Source organism: Brachyhypopomus gauderio, chromosome 19, assembly GCF_052324685.1.
Source record: "Brachyhypopomus gauderio isolate BG-103 chromosome 19, BGAUD_0.2, whole genome shotgun sequence".
Classification (NCBI taxonomy): domain Eukaryota; kingdom Metazoa; phylum Chordata; class Actinopteri; order Gymnotiformes; family Hypopomidae; genus Brachyhypopomus; species Brachyhypopomus gauderio.
This window is the reverse complement of record NC_135229.1, coordinates 2893760-2911788: the sequence shown is the minus strand read 5'-3', so window position 1 is coordinate 2911788 and position 18029 is coordinate 2893760. Positions and strand designations below refer to the sequence as shown.

The following is an 18029-nucleotide window of genomic DNA, read 5'->3' as shown; positions in this document are numbered from 1 at the left end:
ATGGAAATGAAAATGTAGTAATAAAGTTGTGATAATTAATGCGACTACTGTGTTTTTTTTCTGTTTTTGTAGCCTGCAGTCTGTATGGTGTGGCGTCAAGTCCAACATGCCAGGTCCGACACACGTTGGCCACTAGGGGACAGTATAGCACGAAAATGACCGTATTAAAACTTGTACATTCACGTGTTTCTGTCCACTGCAAATTTAAGCATAGCCTTATTTGCTCCAAAATGTTCAGCAAACTAGGCAAGTATGGTGACACAGTGCCATAGACCTTCATCGAAACCACAACTCTCCATGGAAATTCGTGCTCAGAACCTTTACATCATTCCTATTTATTTTTTATTTATTTATTTATTTCTGTTGTGTGGGGCCAGCCCGAGTTGGGTGGGTCCTGGTTACACAATTGTGGATTAGAACCTAAACTCTCATGTGATCAGGAGGGGGGGTGTGTACCTGCATCATAAACCATAAAAGGGTTGAAGCTGTGTGTGAGATTGGTATAAAATCAGAGCTCATACAGAGGTGTGTACATTCATATTCTGCTGCAACCAAACTCACGGTAAGTAATTTTATGCATATATGCAGATGCAGAACAGACTGGATTTAGAGATCTTTTACGAGCAGCACACCAGACTAATTCTGTGGATCACCATGAGAGCATTTTATGTTTGTTAAACTCCTTTAACTAAAACTTTCATTTTTAAAAGTGCCTTAGTTTTATTTGAGTCATAATGTGCACATAAAGTCAACAGCCCTGTTTATGCCTCAGAACGATGAAGACCCTGCTCCTCACCCTCAGTCTGGCCCTGCTGGTGATGACTGGTGAGTGTTTTACTTCAGTTCAGTTTCACACACATAATCCAAAGTCCTTCTGTGTCCAGTCTGAAATTATTGTGTGTGTTATGTATGTACCAGACATACCCAAGAGCTCACAGACACATCTAATGTAAATCAGTTTCCAATTTTAGGTTTTCCATGTCTACATTGTTTTGCTCCCAGTGTCTCCACAGTTGTCCTGTCTTCACTGTCTTACAGGTTCTGCCCTGAAGTGTAACAAATGTATTGGGACAAGGTGTGTCAAGACCGTTGAAATTTGCCTCGGGGACAATTATGCTTGCATTACTGCTTTTTACACCACATTTCCCTGTACGTGTGTTACTGTTATTTATCAAAACATTTAGCCATGTCATTAAACACATGTAATGTTTAATTGATCTTCATACCAACATATCAATGGGTTCAGTGTCGTTTGTAATTCAGATGTTTTGATGAAGATCCACACTCAGATTTTAATTACTCTACATTATCTGTGGGGGCTTGTGTTGGTTATTAATCTGTCTTTTCTCTTAATCTCTTTAGTCAACTATTTCAGTAGATGCATCAAATTGACTGACTGTCTGCTTTTGAGCAAGACTCCTGGAATCAAAGCTGTGTGCTGTCAGACAGACCGCTGCAACTAGACCAAAAGGAGTGACGCATGGTTGTGTGATCTGCAGTGTGGAAATAGCAAATCAAGATTAAAAAATGCCAGAGTTTTAAGGTTCATAGGAATGTCTCTGTATTAAAACAATCCAATGTATTAATAAAGGTGCATAGGAACATCACTTTTTTGGTCTTAATTTTATCCAGCCATTTGTTTTAGCGTGAAAACACATGACAAATAAGGAAAAGCACAATTTGCAGCTAAATTAGCTAATTTGCAAACAATGTGCAACTAATCATCAAAACATAACAGGGAAGAATACATTTAACTGAATAATAGTAAATGACCTAATAACAAACTCAAAAGCATGCTGACAAACAGTTATATTCCCACTTTATTTTGGGTGCACTTAACTCCTATATTAGATTATCCCAAACATCCTTCTGTCTTGGTGTAAAGAGCCAGTGGTCCTAAGCCATCAACTGCTTTAAAAACAAGCCACAGATCTGATGTGCAGTCAGCCAGCTGCTAGCTGCTGTAACCTCTACAGCTGTGTGTGTTATAACTTCTCTAAAGATCCTGACGAGCATCTGCAGGGTATCTGCACATTTTTAAATCTCAAATTCAATGACTTTTAAGACCTTTTTAATACCTCTCACATGAAAAAATAATACTATTACTGGGGATGCAGGTGTGTAACACATCGTTGACGGGGGTGGCGAACGAGAATTGTTGACGGGGGGGGGGGGGGGGGGGTTGGCGAACGAAAATTGTTGACGTTGTTGAGGCCGTATACTCCAACACTAGGAATCTAGCACTAGGACCCTGGAGCGGTTATTTTCTGCATTAGCGCTAAATTCGTCAAAGTTCACATCGCGCCAGAACAACTGAACAATACACACTTATAATAATTTAATGCCTCCCCTCATAAAATTCCAGACATTTTAAGTCATTTTTAGGCCTTGAATATGGAAAACTAAATTTAAGACATTTTAAGACTTTTTAAGGACCCGCGGGTACCCTGATCTGGCAAAATGTTTGTGAGAAACAGCGTCATACTCCACCAAATGTGTATAAACTATAAGACACAGATCACACTGTGTTTATGTTGCTTTATTCCTTGTGTGTGACCTTCCTTAGTCTGACCGGTCCTTCACAACAGTGATTTGTGGTTTATTATTATGGAGATAAATCTGTAGCAAAACTGCGCATAACGCTACAGATGATATTCGGGAGTTACAGTGATTATAACTTAGTTCATTGAACACTCTAGTTTTGTCCTAACTAGATATTTAAACAGAATTCTGCTGTAATACTGTGAAGTCATGAGGTCAGAGGTGAACTTCGGTATAGCCAATGTGTATTTTATTCAAAATTGAGCCAGTGTATCTTTGGACATGGTCATCAGCCTGCAGCCTCGTGCCTACGACCGCAGCACAGCAGTGCCAATATTACACATTATAGCACTCCCTCTCGTGTATTATTGCGTAATTGTTCAGCCTCCGATTCTTTTCTTTTTGCAGCAAAAAATAAGCTGAGTCACGATTCTTGTTCCATCCCCCACTGCCCCGCCCACCGCCCCGCCCACTTCCCCGTACAAGTGCACAAAACTGTTTTGCAACACGTACACCAAGATATGTGTTGCAAAAGTCGAGCAGAGCAGATTTGAATTTGTGCGGTGTAGTTTTTTAACATTCACACTCAGATTTTTATTCTACAAGTTCTCACATCAAAACTACAAGTGCAACTTTTAGTTTACAGGTTCTCAAATTAAAAATACAAGTGCAACTTTTAGTTTACAGGTTCTCAAATTAAAAATACACGTACAGATTTTGTTTTACAAGTGCTCAAATCAGGTCATTCACGCTCTCAAGTTTTGCTACAGAATTATCTCCATATTTTCTTTACTATGTAACTTGGGTTTTCCCAGAGGGCATAACTATTGGTGATTTCCTGTTTGTTGAAGGTTATATCTGTGTTTGTGTGCGACCCCATTCTCAAGATTACATTTTTCATAGTTCATTTAACGCGTTTCCTTGTCTGAACTTTCCAACACACACACACACCCTGATATTTATGTACCTTGCAGTTTATAAATTCCCAGTTTCGAGTTTGTGTGATATATAAATAGCAGCTTCCAGACACCGGGCCTGTTCTTTCTTAACACCTTTGTTTGTAAATTGCCACATAACACCTTTTGTGGACATATTACCTCACAAGGTTACCGCGGTAGGAATGTCCAAAGCCAAACCCGTAACAAAGTGTTTATTGACCTATTTAAAAAACGCCAACAATCCCTCCAGGACACACATCGCTTTGGTTCTTACGTTACTGCTGGATTTATTCTCACATTTGAGTTTTTACACTTCAATCTCCTTCCGACCACCATCCAACTGTTCCAATATAGTGAACAGAAGCGAAACGCAACTCAAATGAGTACAATCTAAATTAATTAAAGAAAGAAATCTTTTAACAAAAAAGTATCAGATATATGACAAATTATATTTATTGCAGTTAAAAATGCATGACAAAGTGAAACCCAAAAGGATCTGTAACGTGGGTTTTATTTTACAAGTGATATTACACGTTACGTTGGAAATTCACTTTTAAACGCTAAAGTTATCACATCTACCTTAAGTAGAGTAAAGTAAAGTAAATGTTCCAAGTGCATAATACTGCATACTGCGCATGCGTGATTGCCCTGAGTTCGATGACGCACGTGGCGCAAGATATGTCAGACTAGCAGTCTGTGCAAGTCACGTCAACGTGTAGCAGAGGTGGGACCAAGTCAGTGTTTTGCAAGTCTCAAGTAAGTCCAAGTCTTTATCCTCAAGTCCCGAGTCAAGTCTCAAGCAAAGACAGTCAACTCAAGTCAAGTCTCGAGTCAAGACAAGCAACTGTCAAGTCAAGTTACGAATGCTACTCTGATGCGTTTCTTTACTCGTTTTGTTGGTGTCTGCCAGCCAAAAGACGACAGATCATTTACATTTTATCTTCTCTTAATTACATAAATGTACTTAAACAAGAATGTTTCGTTACACCATTTTACACGAAAATAGCAAGCTTCATCGAAAGCAAGATGCTGTCATTACAAATGGTTATTCTAAACATTTGGATAAAATGTTTAAATATAGACTAATAAAAGGTTAGGGTTATTTTTTCATTGTTTTCTGTTATTGTGGGGTCACGGTGTAGGCTACTATTGTTACCTTGAGATTCAGTGGGGTCACATATTCTGATGGCTGCCGTCAGAATTGGTGACCCCAGTTAAAAAGGCTCACCTGTACATCCCATTCATGATTTCTTTGTTGGCTGCAATGGTGAGGGGATAGTAAATCTTGTTTAAGTACATTTATGTAATTAAGAGACGATAAATGTAAATATAAACATCTGTCATATTTTGGCTCGTGGACACCAACAAAACGAGTAAAGAAAGTGCATCAGCGTAGTTTATGTAGCATTCGTAAAGCGTTTGTGCCTCTGAACAGAAACTGTGAAATAGCGCCCCCTGTGTTCACAAAAGTCGCCGGTCACAGAATCTGGTGTAACGCCGGTCTGCGTCAGAAGGACGGAAATTAAATTAATGGGGCGCACTTTATAAATATTAATATGCGTTTTAAAATTTAGATTTGGGGTAAAAAAATCAAGTCTTTGCAAGTAAACAGGTTCAAGTCCAATTCAAGTCCCAAGTTATTGGTGTAAAAGTCCAAGTCAAGTCTAAGTCTCTGAATATTTTTTCAAGTCAAGTCAAAAGTCTTAATATTAATGACTCGAGTCTGACTCGAGTCCAAGTCATGTGACTCGAGTCCCCACCTCTGACGTGTAGTGTGAGTGTTCAATAAACTACGCATTAGAAACAAAACGTCGTCCACCTCGTGTTACTTGATGTAAATGCCACATGGTGTCAGAAGAAAACTTGAACCAGAGTGTGCATCGCCACGGCAAAGTTTAACCCACCGGAGCAGTTTGATTTCTCAAAGCCCGAAGCATGGCCCGACTGGCAGCTAAGATTCGGCAGGTATCGCATAGCTTCACTGCTCACGGAGGAGGAGGAAAAAGTGCAGATAAATGCATTGATTTATTCCATGGGAGAGGAGGCTGAGCACATTTTTAAGGCTTTCACGTTTACTGATGCAGCAGATGCAGATGTAATGGCTAAATTCACGAACATTTCATTCCGAAACGAAACGTGATCCATGAGCGTTTCACTCAAGAGTTCAACAACCGGGCGAGAGTGTAGAAGCATTCGTCAGGCAACTGTATGAACTAGCTGAAAACTGTGATTTTGGGGCACTAAAAGAGGAACAAATGCGGGATCGCATAGTGATTGGAATTCGAGATAAACAAGTGTCGCAGAGACTGCAAATGAAAATTGATTTAACATCAAAGACCGCCATTGAAACAGCCATGCATTGTGAGTTGATCAAGTCACAGAACACGGAGAGAGGACACGGCGCAGAGCACATGGACAACGTAAAGACGGTGAGGAAACCGAACACAAGAGATTTGGCAATATGGCGAAGATAAATAAAAAGAAAAAAGAAGCATGCACGAGATGCGGGCGTGATCATATGGAGGCCGAGCGGTGCAATGAGAAAGGACAAAAATGCATGAAGTGTAACAAAATTGGGCACTTTGTGGCTGTGTGCTATTCAAAAACTGTTCAAGAGGTAACTGAAGCTAGCGAGGATGACACTGTGTTTCTAGGCTCCGTAGAGCTAAAACAAAAAGATACACCACTAGCAGAGGATGAGCCACCATGGCACACCACTCTAGATGTAGCAGATACGCCAGTGTTATTTAGGATCGATTCAGGTGCAGATAGGACTACCTCAATCATGTCTGAAGCCACATACGAAACACTACGGAGCAAGCCTAAACTCAGTGAAGTGAAAAACGTTCTTCAGAGTCCAGGTGGCACGGTGGCCACAAGGGGGCAGTTTTTAGCTAAATTAAAAGCTAATATTAGTGGGCAACTACGAAATTGCTGCTTCAGAGTAGTTGTAGTTAAAACTAAAGGGGAAAATCTCCTGAGCAGAAGTGGCAACCAGACTGGGCCTAATTAAGCACATAGATACGATCAGCACATTCAGTGGCATAGGCACATTGAAAGGAGAACCAGTGAAAATCACACTCAAAGAAGGCGCAGAGTCATACAGCATCGCTACACCACGGCGAGTACCAATTCCACTAATCCCCAGGGTCGAAGAGGAGTTAAAGAGAATGGAGTCGATGGGCATAATAGAAAAAGTGACTGACCCGACCGAATGGTGTGCGCCCATGGTACCCGTCATGAAAAAGAAAGGAAAAATAAGAATTTGTGTGGATCTAAAAAAAACTCAACGAAAATCTAAAACGTGAAAAGTTTCTTACCTACCTTGGATGATATCATGCCCAAGCTAGCGAAGAGTACCGTGTTCTCCAGCCTAGATCCCGAGAGCGGATTCTGGCAAATTCCTCTAGAAGAGAACAGTGCACGTCTGACCACCTTCATCACGCCCCTTGGCAGATACTGTTTGATTTGGGATCACATCGGCGCCCGAGATCTTTCAGCGAAAGATGTCTGAGCTGCTGCATGGGCATGAGGGGACAGTCGTGTACATGGACGACATTTTGGTTTTCGGAGAAACACAGGAAATACACGACCAGAGGCTAAAGCAAGTCATGGAGACCATCACTGCCGCAGGTCTATGACTCAACAAAGACAAATGCAAGCTTAGCCGACCAGAGTTTAACTTCCTGGGACAAGTTGTGACCAAGGACGGCATAGCACCTAATCAAGAAAGGGTCAAAGCCATAACAACAATGGAACCACCTCAGAGCGTGAGTGATCTGAGACGGCTTCTTGGTATGGTGAACTACATTACCTACCAAACCTCTCCACAGTCTTACAGCCGCTCAACGAGCTACTCAAGACTGAGCGAGATTGGTGCTGGGGTCCACATAGGGGTGGGCGATATGGGGAAAAAAATGTAGCACGATTTTTTTGCATAAAATCACGATTTCGATTTTTTATCACAATATTCCATCCAAAAAAAATGGGGGGCTACAACGCTTTCTTTCTAAGCAGATTTTAATGAGTGACACTGATAAAGTGTCCTATTGCACTAAATATACAATATTTCCCAGCACATTAAACTCAATTAAGTTAAATATTTATACAAATATTTATACAAAACGCCCAATCTTAACGTCTTCACGTTCTCTCATGTTTCGTTCTAGAATACAAGAGAAATGTTCAGTCAGACAGATATTTGTTGTGAAATGAAGTAGTTACAATTTCAAGCATTTTCAAGTACTTTAGCCTAAATTCCAGCACTTTTTAAACCTGAAACACAAAGCAACATTAAAATTAGTCAGGTAAATGTTCCTTCCTGTTGTCGAGGGGTGTTTCTTTATACTACCACATATCGTTTCAGACAACACTGCACAGAACGCGGAGTGACGCGGCAAGTTTAAGTACCTGTATAAATGATTCCGCCATTCGCGGGGGTTCGCGCGAGGCGTGCGAAGTCACACGCTACGGTCACTCGTGAAAGTATAAACCGCCGAGACCACAGCTTGTGAGGCAGCTGCCCCTGCTTCCCGCATTGTTTCACTTTCGGCATATTCCTTGGGATGTCTACGTCTCAAGTGATTGAATAAATTCGTTGTAAATTTCGTCTTTGTTACCAGCTCCTCAGTTTGGCTTACAGCCATAGTTGTCCACTTTTAGTTTTTATAAACACAACATGGAGGCGTGGAAGACACACAGTTCGCTGTGATTGGTCAGTCCTACGCCCTACGTCGGTGGCATCGGCGGGAACCAGCGCAGATCGAAAAAGAGTGCATTGCTGGAGTGTGGACTTCTGAGCGTTTCTACCAGTATCTTTGTGGTTTAGGGAGATACAAGCTGCTTACAGACCACAAGCCACTGGTAACCCTAATCAATTCGAAAGACCTCGACACCACACCAATTCGTTGTCAGTGCCTGCTTATCAGGTTAATGAAGTTTAACCCAGTCGCAGAATATGTTCCAGGCAAACACTTAATTGTCGCAGACGCCCTATCTAGGCAGCCCATGGCGGACACCAATCCAGGTGACCTACAAGCGGAGGTGAGAGCGTACGTAGACTCAGTGGAGGATGACCTGAGTGTGAGGAAGCCAATCGTCGAGCAGATAAAAGACCAGACAAGAACAGATGCCGAGCTCCAGTGTGTCCTCAAGTACGTCCTAAAGGGGTGGCCAGAACACTTGAAGAGCGTAGCTGTCAGAACCAGTGATGCCGGTAACGCGTTACTTAGTAACGCGTTACTGTAGTCGGACTACTTTTTTCAGTAACGAGTAGTCTAACGCAACTACTATTTAAAAACTAGTAGTCAGATTAAAGTTACTTATCTAAAACATCGTGCGTTACTATTTCTGCATTTCGGGGGAACGTAGGTTATATTTATTCATTCTTATTTTTTGGCTACACGTTTCTTACGCGGTTACGTCATCTCTGCTCTGCGGCGCCAAAGTCAGATGGAAGGAGAGGTTCGCCTTTAGCAGCTGGAAATACAGGCATTATTTTGATTTTATTTCGGCTAAGGAAGACAACATTAAGGTCCGTTGTACACTCTGTCCTGGCGACAGAGTGCTGTCTACTTTCAAAAACACAACGTCAAACCTGAAAAAAAAAAAAAAAAAACGGGGCTTGGCGGTGAACGTAAATTGTTACCGGGCGGGGTGTAAAATTGACTAAATTCAGTATTATATCGCGATCGATCGATCGCCGGTGGTTGGCGCCAGATCGAACTAGTAACTCATTGAATCATAGATGTGGATCAGAGGTAAATAAACTGGATTTTTTTTTCGGCGTGAGATATCGGAAGTGTGGCGTAAGCGTGTGAAGACAGTCAAATGCGTGTGTCTCAATGCGTGACAGTTGGCAACCCTGTAAGTGGGCGGAGTTGAACAGAAAGACTGTCTTATTTATTTATTTAAAAAACATGTAAGCCTATTTCAAGAAAAAGTTTACAAATGCCAGTGTCATTTTTGATGTTCCGGTTAAAATACATGTCAATAAAGTGAGTATTGGCAGAACTGGTAGTCATTTTCATGTTATAGGGGCGGGGGATCAGCCTCTGCTGAAAGTAACTAAAAGTAATCTAACTTAGTTACTTTTAAAAGCAAGTAGTCAGTAACTTAACTGAGTTACTTTTTAAAGAAGTAGTCAGTAGTCAGTAGTCGGATTACTGTTTCAAAGTAACTATGGCAACACTGGTCAGAACAAGCGCCTACTTCAAAGAGCGTGGCTTACTCAGTGAGACCAATGGATTGCTACGATGCAGTTCGTGATTCCTAGCAGTATGAGAGACTACATGTTGCAGAAGATTCACAAGGGCCACCAAGTCTTACCAAGTGCCGGGAACGGTACAATGACGCTGTGTGGTGGCCGGGCATCGCCAGTGACGTGAAGAAGCTTGTGGCGTCATGTAAACATTGCAACATCTACAGACCAAGCCAAAGCAGAGAACCGTTGATCTCCACACCATTGCCAGATCTACCATGGCAAAAGCTCGCAGCTGACCTGTGTGAGTTCAAAGGTCGTCACTACTTAATCGTGATCGACTACTACTCCAGATGGCTTGAGATCCTAGACCTACCAAAAACAAACTCAGAAACCATCATACAGAAGTTGAAAAGCATCTTCACATGCTATGGGATTCCAGAGGAGTTCATGATAGATAACGGGCCTCAGTTCTCAGCCGAACAGTTCAGAAACTTTACAGCTGAGTACGACTTCCAGCACGTTACTTCAAGCCCTCATTTCCCACAATACAGCGGCATGGCCGAACGAGCTGTGAAGACGGCAAAGTGGATTCTCAAGCAAGACATCCCCCATCTAGCCCTTCTGAGCTACCGCTCAACACCAACGGAGCCAACTAGGCAAAGTCCCGCCAAGTTGCTAATGGGTCGAGAAATCCGCACAACACTCCCTGTACTCAGAGAGAGCCTGCGGCCAACGTGGACAAATCTAGAGACCGTCAAGAAAAATGACGCGAAAGCTGAACAGTCCTATGAAAAGTACTACAACCGCAGGTACTGCCAAGCCTCTACCATCACTCTCCATCGGCGATAAAGTCAGATTGAAGATCGACGGAGAAAAGGCTTGGACAAAACCAGCGACCGTGCAGCGTCAGGAGGCTGCGCCACGTTCCTTTACACTGGAGATGGAGCGAGGCGACATACCGCGACAGAACCGGCGCCACATCCGGCTGGTCAACCAGGAGCTGTCATCACTGCGAAAGATGGATGTTCCTCAGCCGACGGATCAAGATGGACAGCGTGAGCCAGTTGAGCAGGGCTTAACCACCACCAGTGCTCCTGCTGACACCCCTGTTTCCCCTGAACACCCAAATCCAGTTGTCACCAGGTTTGGTCAGACTATTAAACCAAACCCCAGGTATGCAAGTTAGTTGAGATGATGGACAAAAAGAATAAATCCCTCCTTATCTCAAGGGGACTGTGGTAGTCTACCCACACCCTTAGTTACTGTTGTAAGAAGAAAAATTTGTTTTGTTGGGTATATGGAAGATTTTGTTTACAAGTGATAACTGAGATAAATGGATGTACAAAAGTGAACATATAGTTAAGTTGTGCCAACAGTTCATGTTTGTATAGTATCTGACTACTATACTTGAAAAGGGGGGAGATGTCATGTAAAGTGAATGTTCAAGTGCATAATACTGCATACTGCGCATGCGTGATTACCCTGCGTTCGATGACGCACGTGGCGCGAGATATGTATGTCAGTCTAGCAGTCTGTAAAAGTCACGTCAACATGTGGTGTGAGCGTTCAATAAACTACGCATTAGAAACAACGTCGTCCACCTCGCGTTACTTGATGTAAACGCCACACCTTACATAATCTAATTCTGAATCACACTACATCTCAGGTTATTTCATCATACCATCTATTTTAATAAAATACCCAACTGCAATTGGACTGTCACGGTTTTATTATAGAATTTTATATTAATGTTGTATTATTCATTAATTAAATTAAATGAAGCAGTTCCGAATTCTTACAGACCCGATGAGGCATATAATAATTCTCATTATAATCAAATGTTTAGTTTAAGTTTTAACAATCATTTAATAATCATTTAATAATCATTCTCGTTATCATCAAACTTTTAGATTCATATTTAATAAAGCCCCGCCAACCCGTATAATCAAAAAACCGACCCCAAAATCTCGTTACGACTGCTCAGATTAGTATTACCAAAAGCCCACGCGCACAGGCCATACCATCACTCTCATCATTACTAATTCCAGATCAGTACTGTTACAAGTCCCATCAACCCCATCCCTATAATCATATATTGAATAACTTTAAAGTCATTACACAACTGACCCCAGATCAGTATCGTTAAACCCTCCTTTCCATCAACGCACGCACCCCAGCCATGTGGACACTTGCCATACAGTGACCAGGTGCTGCTCACATGTTCCTGGGACTCTGTTCTCTGTGTGGGATCTCTTATGTGTGGTCCCAGCCCACATGGAGGGGGTCCTGGTTACACCATTGTGGTTTAGACTATAGCTCTGATTGGGCTGTATGCCAAACATGCAGATAATCAGAGCTCAGACACAAGTGTCTACATTTATAGCCTAGTTATGAGTCCTTTTGGGTTATCCTTTCAGACGATGTTGACCAGACTGCACAGCAAGGAACCTCTCACTTAAATAAAACTTAAATAAGTTTTATGTATTAAAATCTGGCCTTTGCTCTTTATGCAGGCCTACTTGCCACTTATTTGTGAGTCGTATTGTGCACATAAAGACAACATGTCAGTTTATGCTGCAGAATAATGACCCTACTTGTGACTGGGTGCTGGTGGTGAAAATGTTAGAGGTTTCTGTTGTTTCACACTCATAAACCAACGCATTCCTTCACTTTCCAGTCTGAAATGATTACGCATGCGCACACTACGTTGACACAAAACCTTACAGACGCACATCGCATACATTAGTGTTCAGGTTTAGAGTTTTCCTAAACAGTGGGAGATTCTGCCCTGAATGAATGTATTGTGTAATGTAATGAATGTATTGTGAGAGGATGTTTCAACATCGTTCACACATGCAGTCTTGTCCAAGACGTCACTGCGTCTCCAAATCTGTCCCTGTACGTCTTTTATTGCTCTTAATCAAAACATTTAACCATCTCAGATTGTTTCGACACACCTGTAATGAGTAACTGACATGCACAAACGCGTATCTGCATTCAGAATGTAATTGTACATTTTATATCTGTCCATCTCTTCGTCTTTTTGGTCTGGAACAATCCTGGTTCCAACGCGATATGCTGTCAGATAAAACATTGTAATTAATAATCAAGAAGTGAACCACGCTTGAGTGATCTGGAGAATGTAAATGGCAAATTAAAATATGGACATGAAAATGTAGTAATAAAGTTGTGATAATTAATGCGACTACTGTGTTTTTTTTTCTGTTTTTGTAGCCTGCAGTCTGTATGGTGTGGCGTCAAGTCCAACATGCCAGGTCCGACACACGTTGGCCACTAGGGGACAGTATAGCACGAAAATGACCGTATTAAAACTTGTACATTCACGTGTTTCTGTCCACTGCAAATTTAAGCATAGCCTTATTTGCTCCAAAATGTTCAGCAAACTAGGCAAGTATGGTGACACAGTGCCATAGACCTTCATCGAAACCACAACTCTCCATGGAAATTCGTGCTCAGAACCTTTACATCATTCCTATTTATTTTTTATTTATTTATTTATTTCTGTTGTGTGGGGCCAGCCCGAGTTGGGTGGGTCCTGGTTACACAATTGTGGATTAGAACCTAAACTCTCATGTGATCAGGAGGGGGGGTGTGTACCTGCATCATAAACCATAAAAGGGTTGAAGCTGTGTGTGAGATTGGTGTAAAATCAGAGCTCATACAGAGGTGTGTACATTCATATTCTGCTGCAACCAAACTCACGGTAAGTAATTTTATGCATATATGCAGATGCAGAACAGACTGGATTTAGAGATCTTTTACGAGCAGCACACCAGACTAATTCTGTGGATCACCATGAGAGCATTTTATGTTTGTTAAACTCCTTTAACTAAAACTTTCATTTTTAAAAGTGCCTTAGTTTTATTTGAGTCATAATGTGCACATAAAGTCAACAGTCCTGTTTATGCCTCAGAACGATGAAGACCCTGCTCCTCACCCTCAGTCTGGCCCTGCTGGTGATGACTGGTGAGTGTTTTACTTCAGTTCAGTTTCACACACATAATCCAAAGTCCTTCTGTGTCCAGTCTGAAATTATTGTGCGTGTTATGTATGTACCAGACATACCCAAGAGCTCACAGACACATCTAATGTAAATCAGTTTCCAATTTTAGGTTTTCTAAATGTTTTCCATGTCTACATTGTTTTGCTCCCAGTGTCTCCACAGTTGTCCTGTCTTCACTGTCTTACAGGTTCTGCCCTGAAGTGTAACAAATGTCTTGGGAAAGGGTGTGTCAAGACCGTTGAAACTTGCTACGGGGACAATAATGCATGCATTACTGCTATTTTCACCAGATATCCCTGTACGTATGTTACTGTTATTTATCAAAACATTTAGCCATGTCATTAAACACATGTAATGTTTAATTGATCTTCATACCAACATATCAATGGGTTCAGTGTCGTTTGTAATTCAGATGTTTTGATGAAGATTCACACTCAGATTTTAATTACTCTACATTATCTGTGGAGGCTTGTGTTGGTTATTAATCTGTCTTTTCTCTTAATCTCTTTAGTCAACTATTTCAGTAGATGCAGCAGATTGACTGACTGTCTGCTTTTGAGCAAGACTCCTGGAATCAACGCTGTGTGCTGTCAGTCGGATCGCTGCAACTAGACCAAAAGGAGTGACGCATGGTTGTGTGATCTGCAGTGTGGAAATAGCAAATCAAGATTTAAAAAGCCAATTAATTAATAAAGCTTATGAATGCAACGTCTGAGCTTTTGCTGTTTCTTGTATCCTGCTGTCTGCATTACTGTAATCAAATAGATACCCTGTACTGCAGCATGAAGACAACAAACTTAAAAATAAGAAAAATCTCAAACAGAACATGCAACTAATTATCAAAAAATAACAGGAAATAGTAGACTTGAATAAATAGTGATCAATGTAAAAACAAAAATGAAAAAAAAATTTCTGCATAAATTTCTGCAAAAATAAAACTGTGAAGTCTTGATACTTGCACACACCCCTGGGCAGTCACGGTGGTGCGTGGTGTTGAGTGCGTTCTCCACTGAACTGTTTGCAGACTGCAGGGCGTCTTTCATGACGATAAATATCATGGCAACAGACGTGTAGTCGTCCAGACATGTGATGGAGGGTTTCTTCTGGACTCTGAATTGTACTCATTGTACTTCTTCTGAAGACTGAACCCATTTAGGCAGCTCAGGTTTTAAGACCATGTGGACAAGTTTTGCGAAAGACCCGGGATGCATCCTGTTCCCATGTCCTGACTGCAGTCTGAGTGTCAGGCCTGGAGTAGAGTGGTAGACTGAGGTGTGGTGGGAGCCATTAACATTGGACTGGAGTATGTGAGGGTGTTACTGGTTTCTTACTGGCTTCTTACTGGTGTATGCTATAGGTTTGGTTAGCCTGCCATTTCTGCTGCGCATTGCTGGTCTGGTTCTTCACTGGTTTTTACCTGTGGGCTAGAATAAGATCAGAGAGCCCCAAGACTGCTCAGGTGATAGATACGTGTCTTTTAGAAATATGCATAAGCGATCCAGTGTATTAAAAGTTCTTGTGGAATAATGAATGTGTTATATATTTTGATAGTACATGGTTTTATTGTACTCTGCTAATATCCCCATGCATTATAGATGAGTCCATGTGTCTTTACAACATTGCTATAACTGCACTTGTGTCATGTTTTTCTTCACTTTTACACGTGTGGGGCGTCAGAGGGGCCCGGTCCTGATTACACAGTTGTGGTTTCATGTGGGGGGGGGGGGGGCACATGCACACAGCAAACTTTAGTGAGGTGAAGGAGATAATCAGAGCTCAGACACAAGACTCTATTCATGCCACACTGCATCCAAAATTAACGGTAAGATCTTTTAGCTCATAATTGTAAAAGAGTTTAGAGATCGATTTTTTTACTTGGTGCTCACCAGGTTCATTCTAAGGAGCTTTGTCTGTCTTCTGACTAATGTAGCTGTTTAATGACATCTTCTCAAAAGAAAGTTAAATTTTTAATGGAAGTTTTATGTTTGTTGAACTAATTTAACTTAAAACCTTCATGATTATTAGTTTTATGTGTTAAAATCTGAATTTGACCTTTAGATTTATTCATGAGTCACAATTTGCGCAGTTAACAACAATGTTTATGTTGCAGGATAATGAGGACCCTGTTTGTGACTTTGGGTTTTGTCTTGCTGGTGGTCAGTGGTGAGTATGTTGGAGCTTTCAGTTCAGTTTCACACACATCCAATATCCAGTCGGTTTGTTCCTAACTTCTCCGCTCTTCCCCGTCCTGCAGGTTCCGCCCTGAAATGTTACGTGTGTATTCGGTTCCCTGGGGATAAATGTTCCAACTTCACTCAAGAATGCGATTCTTACCAGGATGCTTGTATCAACGCTATCTTCACCAGATATCCATGTATGCCTGCAACTTAGCAATTTAGCTATCTCAGTTTGCTTTGACACACTTTTAATGCATAATTAACATTTATACCAGCATATCTGTCGGTTCACTGATCATTGTGATTCAGGTGTTTGGGGTTGGGAAATGTACATTAAAAATGTACTTAATCCACATAATCCACTTTTAATCTCTCTATCTCTTTAGACGACATTCTCAGGCAGTGCATCAGAATGAGTGACTGCCTGCTTTTGAAGAACAATCCGGCCCTCAACGCCGTGTGTTGTCAGTCAGACCACTGCAATTAATACCCGTGGAGTGACCCATGCTTGTGTGATCTGCAATGTGGAAGTGGCAAACCAAAGAGAAAAAAAATGTCTGTTTATGAATAAATGTGCTTATGAATAAATGTGTGCTTATAAATGCAACTTCAAAACAATATGGTGTTTTATGCATCTTGCTGTCTGTATTAGTCAAATATATACCCTTCACTGTTGCAGGAAGGCACCATACGCTACAACTTAATAATAAGAAAATAATTCACGATATTGAATTCATTAACAAAATTCAGATGAAACTGAAATGACTTGCCAAAAAAAAAGAATGAAAACACTCTTTAAAATGTCAATTTCACTGAAAAGTTGCATAAATACAAAAGCTTGTTTTAACACTTTATTTTATCACTTTATTTATTGGTAATATTTAGCATTAGATCATCCCACACAATGGTCTTGTCCAATCCCTGACACCACATCTGGTTTAAAGAGCCAGAGGTCCTTAAATGTTCATCAATCAATTTAAAGACAATGGGCAAAAATAACTCTGATGGGCAGACTCTCCTCCTGAACGCTGCTGTAACCTCTACAGCTGTGTGTATTATAACTTCTTAAAGGATCCTGATGGGCATCTGTCAAAATGTTTGTGAGAAACAGCGTCATAGTCCACCAAATGTGTCTAAAATATAAGACACAGATCACACTGTGTTTATGTTGCTTTATTCTTTGTGTGTGACCTTCCTTAGTCTACCCAGTCCTTCACAACAGTGATTCGTGGTTTATTTCTTCTTGATTATGTAACGCAACGGTTTTCCAAGTAGGTGTAACTGGTTGCTGATTTCCTGTCCGTTGAAGATTTTATATGTGTATGCAACCTAATTCACAAGATTGCATTCTATCAGGGAAACATATTACGTTGTATTCACTTTACGACACACAGCCAACCTAACATTTACAGAGAATTCGCAACAGAATATTTAACAATCTTGCAAAATAATATATTATACTTTAAGTGATGCATTTAAGTTATGCATTTTTAATTAATAATCTCTTTATTTAAGGATTGGCTTTGGAAAATCCTACAGTTAACGTTGTGAGGTAATGTGTCCACAAAAAGGTTTGATGTGGCAATTTATATGTTGTAAAGAGAGACAAGCTCTGTTTCCAGAGAGAACTGGCCATTTGCCAGGATGCGGTCCTATTAAACATCACACGACTTAGAGGAACTTGGGAGCCTGTACTGCAATATACGTTAGAGGTCAACGTAGGTCATCTTCTCTACCTTATTTGAGATACAGGAGACCTAATTCCCGGTCACATTAGACCAACACGTTTGTCATCATGTCATCTTTCTTACCAGTAATACCCACCTGCATCCGAGCTAAAAAAAAAAAACATTTTTTCAGTGAGTGTGCTTTCTAAATTAATAAAATGGCCTGTGGAATCCTCTCAGAAAACCATCAGATCTTTCAACAGAAACTCAATTTCTCTCGCTTGGACTCTTGAATTCAACAGACGTTTTAACTTCACTTACTAGACAAATATTTCCAGGCTACACCGCAGAAACATCTGCACATGTTTTATTATCAATATCTTTCGTTTCATTATAATATCGCTGTCACAGGGGCAGCAGTCGGTCTCCAACTGCACCCTGATCTAATTCAACTTTACTAAATCTTACTCTAATGTTTAT

The 18029-nt window shown here is 40.9% G+C and overlaps 3 long non-coding RNA genes across 3 annotated transcripts; all 3 read left to right on the top strand.

Moving 5' to 3' along the window:
- Nucleotides 1-445: 445 nt before the first annotated feature.
- LOC143483112 (uncharacterized) lies at nucleotides 446-1607 on the top strand. The gene is made up of 4 exons (XR_013122385.1): nucleotides 446-562; nucleotides 773-825; nucleotides 1039-1149; nucleotides 1363-1607. It is a non-coding gene; the product is annotated as an uncharacterized LOC143483112 (long non-coding RNA).
- An 11694-nt stretch (nucleotides 1608-13301) lies between these two features.
- Nucleotides 13302-14413, top strand: LOC143483267 (uncharacterized). Its single transcript, XR_013122457.1, has 4 exons — nucleotides 13302-13405; nucleotides 13616-13668; nucleotides 13893-14003; nucleotides 14217-14413. It is a non-coding gene; the product is annotated as an uncharacterized LOC143483267 (long non-coding RNA).
- A 1012-nt stretch (nucleotides 14414-15425) lies between these two features.
- Nucleotides 15426-16489, top strand: LOC143483266 (uncharacterized). Its single transcript, XR_013122456.1, has 4 exons — nucleotides 15426-15527; nucleotides 15816-15868; nucleotides 15960-16079; nucleotides 16269-16489. It is a non-coding gene; the product is annotated as an uncharacterized LOC143483266 (long non-coding RNA).
- Nucleotides 16490-18029: the final 1540 nt, after the last annotated feature.